Source organism: Pinus tabuliformis, chromosome 6 (genome assembly GCF_031772625.1).
Source record: "Pinus tabuliformis cultivar Carrire ecotype Pingquan chromosome 6, CPIR1, whole genome shotgun sequence".
Taxonomy (NCBI): Eukaryota; Viridiplantae; Streptophyta; class Pinopsida; order Pinales; family Pinaceae; genus Pinus; species Pinus tabuliformis.
Genome location: NC_142292.1, coordinates 422,274,634 through 422,285,157, shown reverse-complemented (window position 1 = coordinate 422,285,157; position 10,524 = coordinate 422,274,634). Strand labels below are relative to the sequence as shown.

General features: G+C 38.1%; 1 long non-coding RNA gene across 1 annotated transcript; it reads left to right on the top strand.

Moving 5' to 3' along the window:
* Positions 1-892: 892 nt before the first annotated feature.
* On the top strand, positions 893-7,096 carry LOC149259107 (uncharacterized). The gene is made up of 6 exons (XR_016246757.1): positions 893-976; positions 1,079-1,166; positions 5,621-5,706; positions 5,810-5,901; positions 6,284-6,359; positions 6,692-7,096. It is a non-coding gene; the product is annotated as an uncharacterized LOC149259107 (long non-coding RNA).
* Positions 7,097-10,524: the final 3,428 nt, after the last annotated feature.

The following is a 10,524-nucleotide window of genomic DNA, read 5'->3' as shown; positions in this document are numbered from 1 at the left end:
TAGAGTCGGGTTCTCTATTGGTGCAAATGTCCATATATGATCTGTTATTACCTATTTACATATATATGAGAGGTGAATTCGTTTGGTGCAAATTCAATGTGATTGGTACAAAGTTTCCTTATTTCAATTACAATGGCTCCCCTCACTCCTTATCTACCTAGGGTTTATGATTTTTCATGTTTGTATAAGATGTATTTGCTTTTGCATTAGATTACTTGTAGGATTTTTTGTGTTTTATAAGATTTCTCCTTGGATAATTTGGTGTTTGTTTCATATTTGTAGTAAGATACTTAGTGTGTATTTATAATTTATTTTTAATACTTTATGTTTTGTCATGTAAGATGTTCTATGTTGGCCAATGGATGCTTTCTGGGGTTGCAAATCATAGTTTGCCTCCATTATTTCCCTCTATTTGTTTCTTTTTTTGTTCTTTCTCTTTTTATTTGCTAATTTCATTTGTATCTTTACCATTATTGTTGTTGTTTAGTTTTTAATGTGTTATCGATGTTGATATTTTACATTTGTAAGCATGGCTAACTTGTTTAAATTTATACACTTTGGTGTTGCTAAAGGAAGTTGGAGGATTTGTTATGAAACTTCTCAAATATATCTTTGAGAAAGATTGGGGGCCATTGTAGTAGAGGCAGGGACAAATGGTGAGTTTTTGTTTGGTGTAAAACCCATGTACGCTATGCTATGAAATTGTCGTAATATCAAGTAGGAAGTTTTCCTTTAGCTATTTAGGGTTTGCAATTTTTGGTCTTTATTTAAGATTTCCTGTACTATTTTTTACTATCCACCTAATATTCCCATGAGAATTTGGATGTCTAAAAAAGATTTCTCATAAGATTTGATCTTTTAATATTTCATGGTTTGGTTTTTGTTTGGTTTAGTGGATGGGTGATTAATGCAAATCCTAAAGGTCCAAGATTTCATGTTTGCAATGGGTAGTGGTGAAGATTGTGGCGGTATAGAGGTATCTTATATTATTGGTCATTCATCTAATAATAAGTGCAATGTAGTGTAGATAACGAAACATGGATCATCATCATCTAATTATAAGTGCAATGCAATGTAGATTAAGAAACATGGAGGATCATCATCAAAACTATTGAAGTATCTTTGTGAGAGGGACATTATAGTGGAGTGCAAAGGAAAAAGTGGAGGTGAGTTTACTTTGTTAGAAAAATATTATATATGACAGAGAAATGCAAGACATAATATGCGGAAAAAAAACAAACACATAAAACCAGAGAGACACAGATATATGTGGTTCACCCAGTTTGGGCTACATCCACCCCGAACAACCAGTCCTTTCTTTCTGTTATCCAGCAAAATGAAGAGACACAACCTACAGCAGATTCGCTGTAATATCCTCTATTTTCTCTCACAGTCTCACCTCTTTGTTTCTCGCTCTGAGAATATCAATACAAATACCCTCATACAAAGAGAGGGGTTGCCTTCTAGGGCAAAAAACCCTAACTAAACATAAATTCTACCGTCAGATCATCTGCCTAATGAATGGCCCAGATTGACTAGAAATTACTATACTTTTACAAGGCAATTTTACATTTGTTTTTAGCTTCGGGGGCGCTACCCCTGCAACCCCCGCCGGGGGACCGCTGGCCCCCGGACCCCCCAACCGAGGGGGATTGCCCCCCAAACCCCCGCGGGGAGGAGGGGTGTACAATCTTCCTGGGGTATACATCCGACTGAAACAAAGACCCCTAAATTAGGATGATAATCATGCTCCACACCCAACATACTTTTGGTGCAAAATCCATATATAATTTGTTATTTCAGTTGTAAACATTAGTTATTCTTCCTCATTACATGATTAGGGTTTATGACTTATTGTTTTTTAATAAGATGCATCATTTGGTTCGTAAGATTATTCCTAAGATTTTCAATCTTTGTTCAAGATTTTGGATAAGATATTTTATTTTTGCTTTGTAATTCTTCCAACATTTTGTGTTTAATATATTTTATCTTGGAGACCTCATGTGCTTTAGCCTCTCCACCAATTTTCATGGCTAGATCACATCCAATGCTACCCCAAATCAACACTCCCTCTTAGCAAGGAATGTGCTCTAGTAATGCTCCACCTCTGAAGATCACAATGATCCTTCCGCACCAGTACCTGTGCTGATGTTGGGCCTACTATCCAACATCCACTGAACTGCTGCTTCTTGTACTACTTCCCATGGCTCTTTCACTGCCACTGCTACATTTGTAGTGCAGCTCCATCTACATCCATGTTGTTGTTGGTCCTTCCTCCCAACACTGCGTCTGCACTGCAACTCTCTCTCAAATGTTGCATCATGCTGCCCATAGCACTGCCACTACTAACTGTTGCACTGCAACTCAATTACCGAGAAGTAAGTAACTGATCTACCCAACTATTGACATCCTTGTCAGTCTGGAAACTTCCTGATACTGAAGCTACCTCTGTTGCTATTATATGCTCCCTCTGCTACCTCTGCGTTGCTACAACCACCTTTGTGCCTCTCACACTGTTGCAACCTCCATTGTGCCTCTCACACTGTTGCAAACACCTCTGTGTCTTTCGCACTGCTGCAACCCCCACCACGCTACTACAAAACTCTACACTCTAGCACTGCCTTGTCGCTTCATCGCCTATTGCTTCTACCGACATCCATCATCCTGCTACTGTCACTTAGGGCTCCCGTAGTCGAATATGATCCAAGAGTTTGGGTACCTCAAGGATCCTGCCCTTCATCTCTTGTAGTCCTCCTTACTACAGCTCGATGTCACCCCACCTCTTCTCTAGAGGTGCATGAGCACTCATGGCACAATCGTCATTTGCCTCGACTTCTTTCTCTGCCTTAGTTGGAGTTGCCTTGGAGTAAGAAGCCTCTCCCTTATTCTTCTTCCTAGGACACTAGGTTGCACAATGACCCAGCTCCCCACAATGGAAGCGCTTCACCTTGGAAATGTCCTTTTTCCTCTTCCCCTTATGTCTCGCAAATGCCAGAGCCGCATCCTCCTCCTCCTCTTTCTTGATTCGACCTCCTTTGCTGCTACTTCCTGCCTTGGTCAATCATTTGATCTCTTCTTGGCGAAGAGCTGCCCACATCTCTTCCCATCCTGGAAGAATAGCTCTGCCCAAAATGCCTGGGAAAAATGTCTCCCACTCCTCGGAGACTGCATTCAAGGCGGTTCTCACCATGAACTCCTGATCCAGTGTGGCCCCTATGGAAGTAAGTTGGTCCCGAATCTCCTGCAATCTGAGGAGGTATAGATCTATCTGCTCCCCCTTCTGCATCTGATACGATTGCAGCTAATTCTCTAATAACATCTTCCGTTGCACAGAAGTGCCCTGATACAATGTCGTCAAAGTATCCCACATCTCCTTTGCCATGTTCTTCTCAACAATATGTGGTACGACATGATCTTTGTCCCCATCAAGGATTATGCACTTTGCCTTCGCCATTGCACCCTCATACTTTTCATTATCAGTTGGGTCGATTGGGATAGCCACGGTTCTCAAGGCGAAGCCCTTGATGCGATGTCTATCCAGAACAAACAGGATCTTGGCCTTCTAGATGACAAAGTTGGAGGCCCTGTCCAACCTGTCCTGATGCCTCAGTCCGTTCATTGCCATCTCCGCTCCTCTTTTGGACTCCCTCTGAGTCTCGACTTCCCTCTTGGAAGTTCTCTCCTAGACTCCCTATGAGTCTCAATTTCCCTCCTGGAAATTCTCTCCTAGACTCCCTCTGAGTCTCATTTTCCATGTTGGAAATCTTCCCACCAACTGTCGATTCGCTCCTCTTTGATCCTCTTTGCAACTGCAACTCGGATCTGGATTTCTTGGCTAGAAATTCATCAAGGCAGCGACTCCCTCTACCTTGGTTCTGTCCCGTTAGGTACTGTTCTAATTCGATAGCAACAACACCCCACCAACTTCCTAATCCACAATCTACCCACAACTCCCTATGCCCCAACAATTGAAGAAATTGAGCCTTCTAGCTCTGCACAATCTCGGCAAAGGCTGAATCATTCCTCTGGCCAACTGCGTCAAGCCTACTTGACTGAGTAGGATGACGTGGCTCTTCGTGAGCCTCTTCTGCCTCTCTATGCCTCTGCGCTAGCCCTCTCTCTGGCTTGAAATGATGACGCAGGCCCTCTGCGTCAGTCCTTCTCTACTACTTTCTACTTAGGAGTAGCTTTGTCTCTCAGGACAGCTGTTATTACTGCAAATACTTCTGATTATGCTGGTGCCTTCAGTCCTCCTGTGATCTGCAATGCTCTGATACCATTTTGAAATTTCTAAGTCTGACACGTCAGGAATCCCTACTGCATTATCTTGTTTATTTCACCTACTTTTTTATTCCTTAACAAGTTATTTATTCATATAAATACTGAAAATAAAAACAAATGTAGCCTTAATTCATATATATATCAACAACTAAAATACTAGACAAACACACAAGGGACACCATTATTTTTGGACAATCATCCCCAGAAAAACTGGGGCAGCAATTCAGAGGGTTTTACTATTATGCAGATTTCTTGAGTACAACTAGGGTGCTAAACTGGCTCACCCAACAGAGATTTCTACACGGTAGTAATACCTCTTCTCGGAAGTAGATATTCAGCTTCTCAGCACTAGTCTGCCCCACGAAAATCCTTTTGGCACTTCTCCAAGGCTTTGTGTCACCCCTGCTAGCCTCTGCATAGCTCTGGAACCCTCTGTGTCAGCCTTCTGCCTCTCTATGTCAACTCTTTGGCCTTCTCTGTCACCCACATAGGCCCCTCAGCCTCTGCACAAACTCTAGCTGCCTCTATGTAGCCTCCTTAGTCATTGCGCTGACCCTCTGGCACTGTCTCTGCCTCTCTGCTATGTACTCGCTGCAACAAATCACTTTTTCGAATTTTCTCCGCAAGCCCTGCTCCAAAAAATCGAACTGACTGATCAATCTTGGTGTATCTCCAACTGACCCTCAAGCCTCCTCTTATACTTTTCCTGTTGAGTCTTCAACAGTCGGCCAAGATTAAGTCTCTAATCAACGGCTAAGATTAGACTTGGCTTGATCCATGTCATTTAGAACCTTCTCACCTAGTTTTATATTAATACCCATTGAAAATATTAATAATATTAACCCCATTTAAAAATATTAATTATTTTAATATCTCTCTAACCGGGTGGAATTTCCCCAAACCATTTCTGGGTCTTGGAGATCTCATATGCTTTAGCCTCTCTCCCAATTTTCATGGCTAGAGCACATCTGATGCTACCCCAAATCAACACTACAGTGAAATTATCCCAGTTTTTATACAATGGTTTCCCATCCTCCTCACCTTTTTAGGGTTTATGATGTCTTGTGTTAGAATAAGATGTACTTGTATTTAAGTTAAATGCATCTTATATTATTTGGGATTTACTTATTTATTAAATGCAATTTAAATGCAAGAACCCGAAGGTTGAGGAGAAATGTCGAAACTTTTGAAATATTTGTGTATAATAGAGACTTGGACACTCCTCACCAATTTAGGGTTTATGATTTTTGGTCTTAGAATAAGATGTACTTTTATTTAAGTGATATGCTTCTTATATGATTTGGGATTTACTTATTTATTAAATGCAATCTAAATGCAGGAACCCGAAGTTTGAGGAGCAATGTTGAAACTTTTGAAATATTTCTGCATAAGAGACTTGGACACTCTTCACCTTCACCTATTTAGGTTTTATGATTTATGGTCTTAGAATAAGATGTACTTTATTTAAGTTAAATGCATCTTATATTATTTGGGATTTACTTATTTATTAATTGCAATCCAAATGTAGTAACCCGAAGGTTGAGGAGCAATGTTGAAAGTTTTGAAATATTTCTGCATAAGAGAGACTTAGACAAGTGTAGGAGAATGCAAAGAGGGAAGGTGAGTTCTTTTTTGGTTCTTACATGGCTATCTTCTTATTTCAATACAATGGTTCTCTTCCCTCCTTTGTTATTGAGGAATTGTGATTTTTGGTTGTTGCACCAAATCTAGTGAGTGGAAAACAAAGGTAGGTCCTAAAGATCCCTGATTTTGTAGGCGTAGTAGGTGAAGGTGAAGGTTTGAGGTTATATGTATCATTCCATGTATGTTTATGTAAATTCAAGGCATCTTACATTATTTTTTATTTATCTAATTATTGATGCAATGCGATGCAGAAAGTGAAGGTTTGAGGTTATATGTATCATTCCATGTATGTTTATGTAAATTCAAGGCATCTTACATTATTTGTGATTTATCTAATTATTGATGCAATGCAATGCAGGTAATGTAGTGCAAAGGATATCTAGCTAAAGTACTAAAATATCCTTGTGAGGGAGAGATTGCATTAAAGTGCAAAGGTAGAGTTGAGTTCTCATTTGGTGCAAATATCCATATATGATCTACTATTACCTATTTACATATATATGAGAGGTGAATTCATTTGGTGCAAAGTCTCCTTATTTCAATTACAATGGCTCTCCTCACTCCTTATCTAGTTAGGGTTTATGATTTTTCATGTTTGTATAAGATGAATTAGCTTTTGCATTAGATTACTTGCATTTTTTGTGTTTTATAAGATTTCTCCTAAGATAATTTGCCGTTTGTGAATTTTTGAGGTGTGATAGCAAATTGTGAATTTTTTTTTTGTTTTTTCTGTTTTCAGACTTTATTCTCGAGATATTATTTGCAGGGTGCAGGACTCAGGAATTTGGGGAACACTTTCTTCCAGATGCAGTTTTGCAGTGTTTTACTCACAACCTGCCCCTAATCAATTACCTAAGGAATGCTTCTCATGCAACTCCATGTAATTTTCACTTGTATTTCCATGTTTGTACAAAAGGTGTAACTGTTTAGTTTATTGCATGACTATATTTCCCTTATATGGTGTTTGTAAAAAAATTGCGTTATTTGAGCATGTAGATTTTCAAAGTTTGTCATAATTGTGGATACTTCTTGGATTCAAAATGGTGTTAGAGTCTAGAAATGGAGGGATGTTTCTAAACTTCAACACGGTTTTGAATCTAGAAATCCTCAACAGTTTTGTGTTAGTCAACAAACATTCTCTAAGTCTTACAAGTTTCAGTGCTCTCTTAGATTAGTTACATAGGCACCTTGGCATTTCTATGTATTTGCAATATTAATTAATTAAATTTTCTTCTATCATAGAAATATGGGCATGCTGAATGCTTCTTACTCTGCCCTTCCCTATTTAAGATCAAATGGCTTCAGTAACAAATGACAACATCATGTAGGTGTAAATGAAGGATTTTGTGCATTTTGTGCTCTTCGAGGACATGTAAATACAGCACTATCATCCTCTGGGGGAGTCATTGAGCCTTCTGAACTTGTTGATAATCTTTGCAGTATCCTTTTCATATAATCTCTTGGAACATTAGCATTTATGATCGATTGTTTATTTTCTTTATGAATCCTTTTTGGTTGTCTGACTTGAAATTTCAAATGTGTTACCATTGTCTGTTTGAGGTGCTTACATTATCTGGTCCTATTTTGTTTCTTGTCTCAGTTTTTTAAGTTTTTGAAATTACGTGTATTATGCTTTTCCTTGTGTCTTGAACTTAACTTATCCCTTTAAGATTTGTCAACCTCAGCGTACCAGCAGGAGGATGCACGTGAATATATGCATTGCTTGTTAGAAGCTTTGCATAAAAGCTTGCTACCGCCTAAGGCTTCTCAATCATGCTTCCTTCTTGAAAGGGATAGCTTTGGCAATAATTTATTTGGGGTCTTCTAAGAAGTTTGATATGTGATTACCACTTTATATTCCTCTGTGATAGAAAGGTGGTATTGTTTTATGAGTTTTGCTGAAATAGGAGTGTCAAACGATATTGTGTTACTTCGTATCTTATCCTTATATCATACACTGATATGAAGGAATTTTTTTTGCATTTCCTAAAATCTATGATGTGTTGTAGACACTCTCTTTCTCTTTTTTGCTCTACTTCTGTCTTGCAAGGTGTTATACGTCGCGTATATATTTTTAACAACTAAAATCCTTAACTTATCGTGTAGTTTTCTCTGGGCTTAAAATCCTTAACTTATCGTGTAGTTTTCTCTGGGCTTAATAAATTTAGAAGTGACACGTTGCTTTGAGTTGATAGTATTTGCTACATTTGCACGGTAGATTACTTAGTTTAGTATTCGGTTGCATTCGGATTTTAGGGCATCATAGCTAGCTTTTCTTATGGACTTATGATAATAAAAATGTTGTGATTGTTTCAGATAAGATGTGTCAATTGCTCTCACTGCTCAGACACATTTGAGCCTCAGAGTCTTTCACAAGAGCAGAGACTTTAGAATATGACGCCAAGTATAAATGTGAGAAATGCAAACATGGCAACTATTTTACAAAAAAGCTTGGGATTGATCGTGCACCTGAGGTTCTTTCAATCCAGCTAAAACGTTTCATCAATACTGGGATCATTGGGAGCAAAGTACACAAAGATGTTACTTTTACTAACGATGAATAGAAAAATCAGGTACTGTGTCATTAAAATTCTATTTGCATGTAATTTGAAATTAGTGTTTTCCAAATCTAGCTTTTGTTTGCAAAATGTAGGGAGTTTTGAAATATGAATTATATGGTGTATTTATGCACTCTGAAAGGACAATGTATTCAGGACATTACAATAGTTTTGTCCAAACATCGCCTGATGTTTGGCATAAACTAGACGATTTCAAAGTACAAAAAGATGTTACTTTTACTAACGATGAACATGAAAATCAGATACTGTGTCATTAAAATTCTATTTGCATGTAATTTGAAATTACTACTTTCCAAATCTAGCTTTTGTTTGCAAAATGTAGGGAGTTTTGAAATATGAATTATATGGTGTATTTATGCACTTTGAAAGGACAATGTATTCAGGACATTATAACAGTTTTGTCCAAACATCACCTGATGTTTGGCATAAACTAGACGATTGGAAGGTCTCTCTCTTGGGTGACCCAAGAGAGAGACCTTCCAATCATCTAGTTTATGCCAAACATCAGGTGATGTTTGGACAAAACTGTAGTTGGGTGGATGTAGCACGTTACAGTGTTTATGTCAATGACCACAAACACTAATAAAGATCTGGCACTATGCTAATTGTTGTAAATAGTCAGACCATTTTTTTGGGTTTTGTGCAAGATATGGTGTAAAGCAAGTTATATCCAAAGGCAGTTAGTATAGCTAATGGTCATTCTCTCAACCCAGTGTGAACATATGGTTCTGTGTATGATTAGAGGTCAACAATTTTTTGTTGTCTATACCGTCTTTAGTTGGCTGAGTCTTGAGATAGGTTAAAAAAATAGAGGGTTATTGATTCTCTTTTATTGTTACAATGCAATTTATGTTGAACCCGTGACCAACAAAGCCTAGTTAACCACAAAAATCCCAGTATACATGTATACATAGTTTTTTGTATGTATGTATGTAGACGCTGAAGTTGTGTTGTCTCTTTGGTCTCTGTCATGTAACAATGGTTAATAAGGATTGTGTTCTTGAGTAGCAGTTATACATCTTATTCTACTATCGGTAGGGATCTTCATTGTTTTCAGGCATGTCAACAGAAAAGCAGATGTCAGTGGGATCTCCAAAGTCCGTGTTGGATGAATCTAATACCAGTGATGATTCTGATTCCTTGTCAGATAAAGAATGTCACAAGTCAAATTCAAATAAACAGAAGCAGCTGAAGAATGAAGGTGAAGCTATCACTTTCTGTCCAAGTGAAGTCACTGGAACACCTCAGCAGGATAAGGTGTTTAAGCCTAGCAATATGTCCTCTCCTACAATAGATATGCAAAGTATTCCTGTGTCTCTATGTTTCTCAACTGAAAAAATTTGTGTTGTGAAACCAGTTTTCTCTTCAAGTTTAGAAGCAGTTGGAAAAATTACTACAGAAGATTCTTCCGTGAGCGAGATAAGGGCCTCGACAAAATCAGATTTACTGATTCAGGTATTTGCAAAACACAGGGAGATAATAAAACACCAACACACTCAAAGAAATTGATGACTGAGGGAGATGAGGACATGCCAAAGTCTTCAAAGAAAACTAAAACAGAGGGGGAATAAAAGAAAGCCAAGCAAAAGTGATTGTCAATCTGCTAAATTCAAATATGATATGTTCACTAGGTACCCCCAGTTCTATTATAAAGTATTGAGTAATATGCATAATAGTTTCCAAACTCTAGTTAAAGAAAGCACTCCTTCACATAGCAAAAAGAAAAAGAATTCACCAAGCAAGGAGCATGTTGTGGGTAAAAGGCAAAAGCAGGTTACGGGGACTAAGACCCCTACAACAGGGGCAAAAGGTGGTCCTAAAGGTGGCACACATGTTGACCTAAAAAATATCTTCCATGTCTTATCATCCATGGTAGCATCCTGTGAATATGAGATTGGCACAGATCATAATTACACACATGTTGGGAATGATAGATTTTTTATGGAATGTTTTGTGGTCTTAATGTGAACTAATTATTGTCTTATTGTTTCATGTCCACTGCTGAAAAGAGATATTTGTT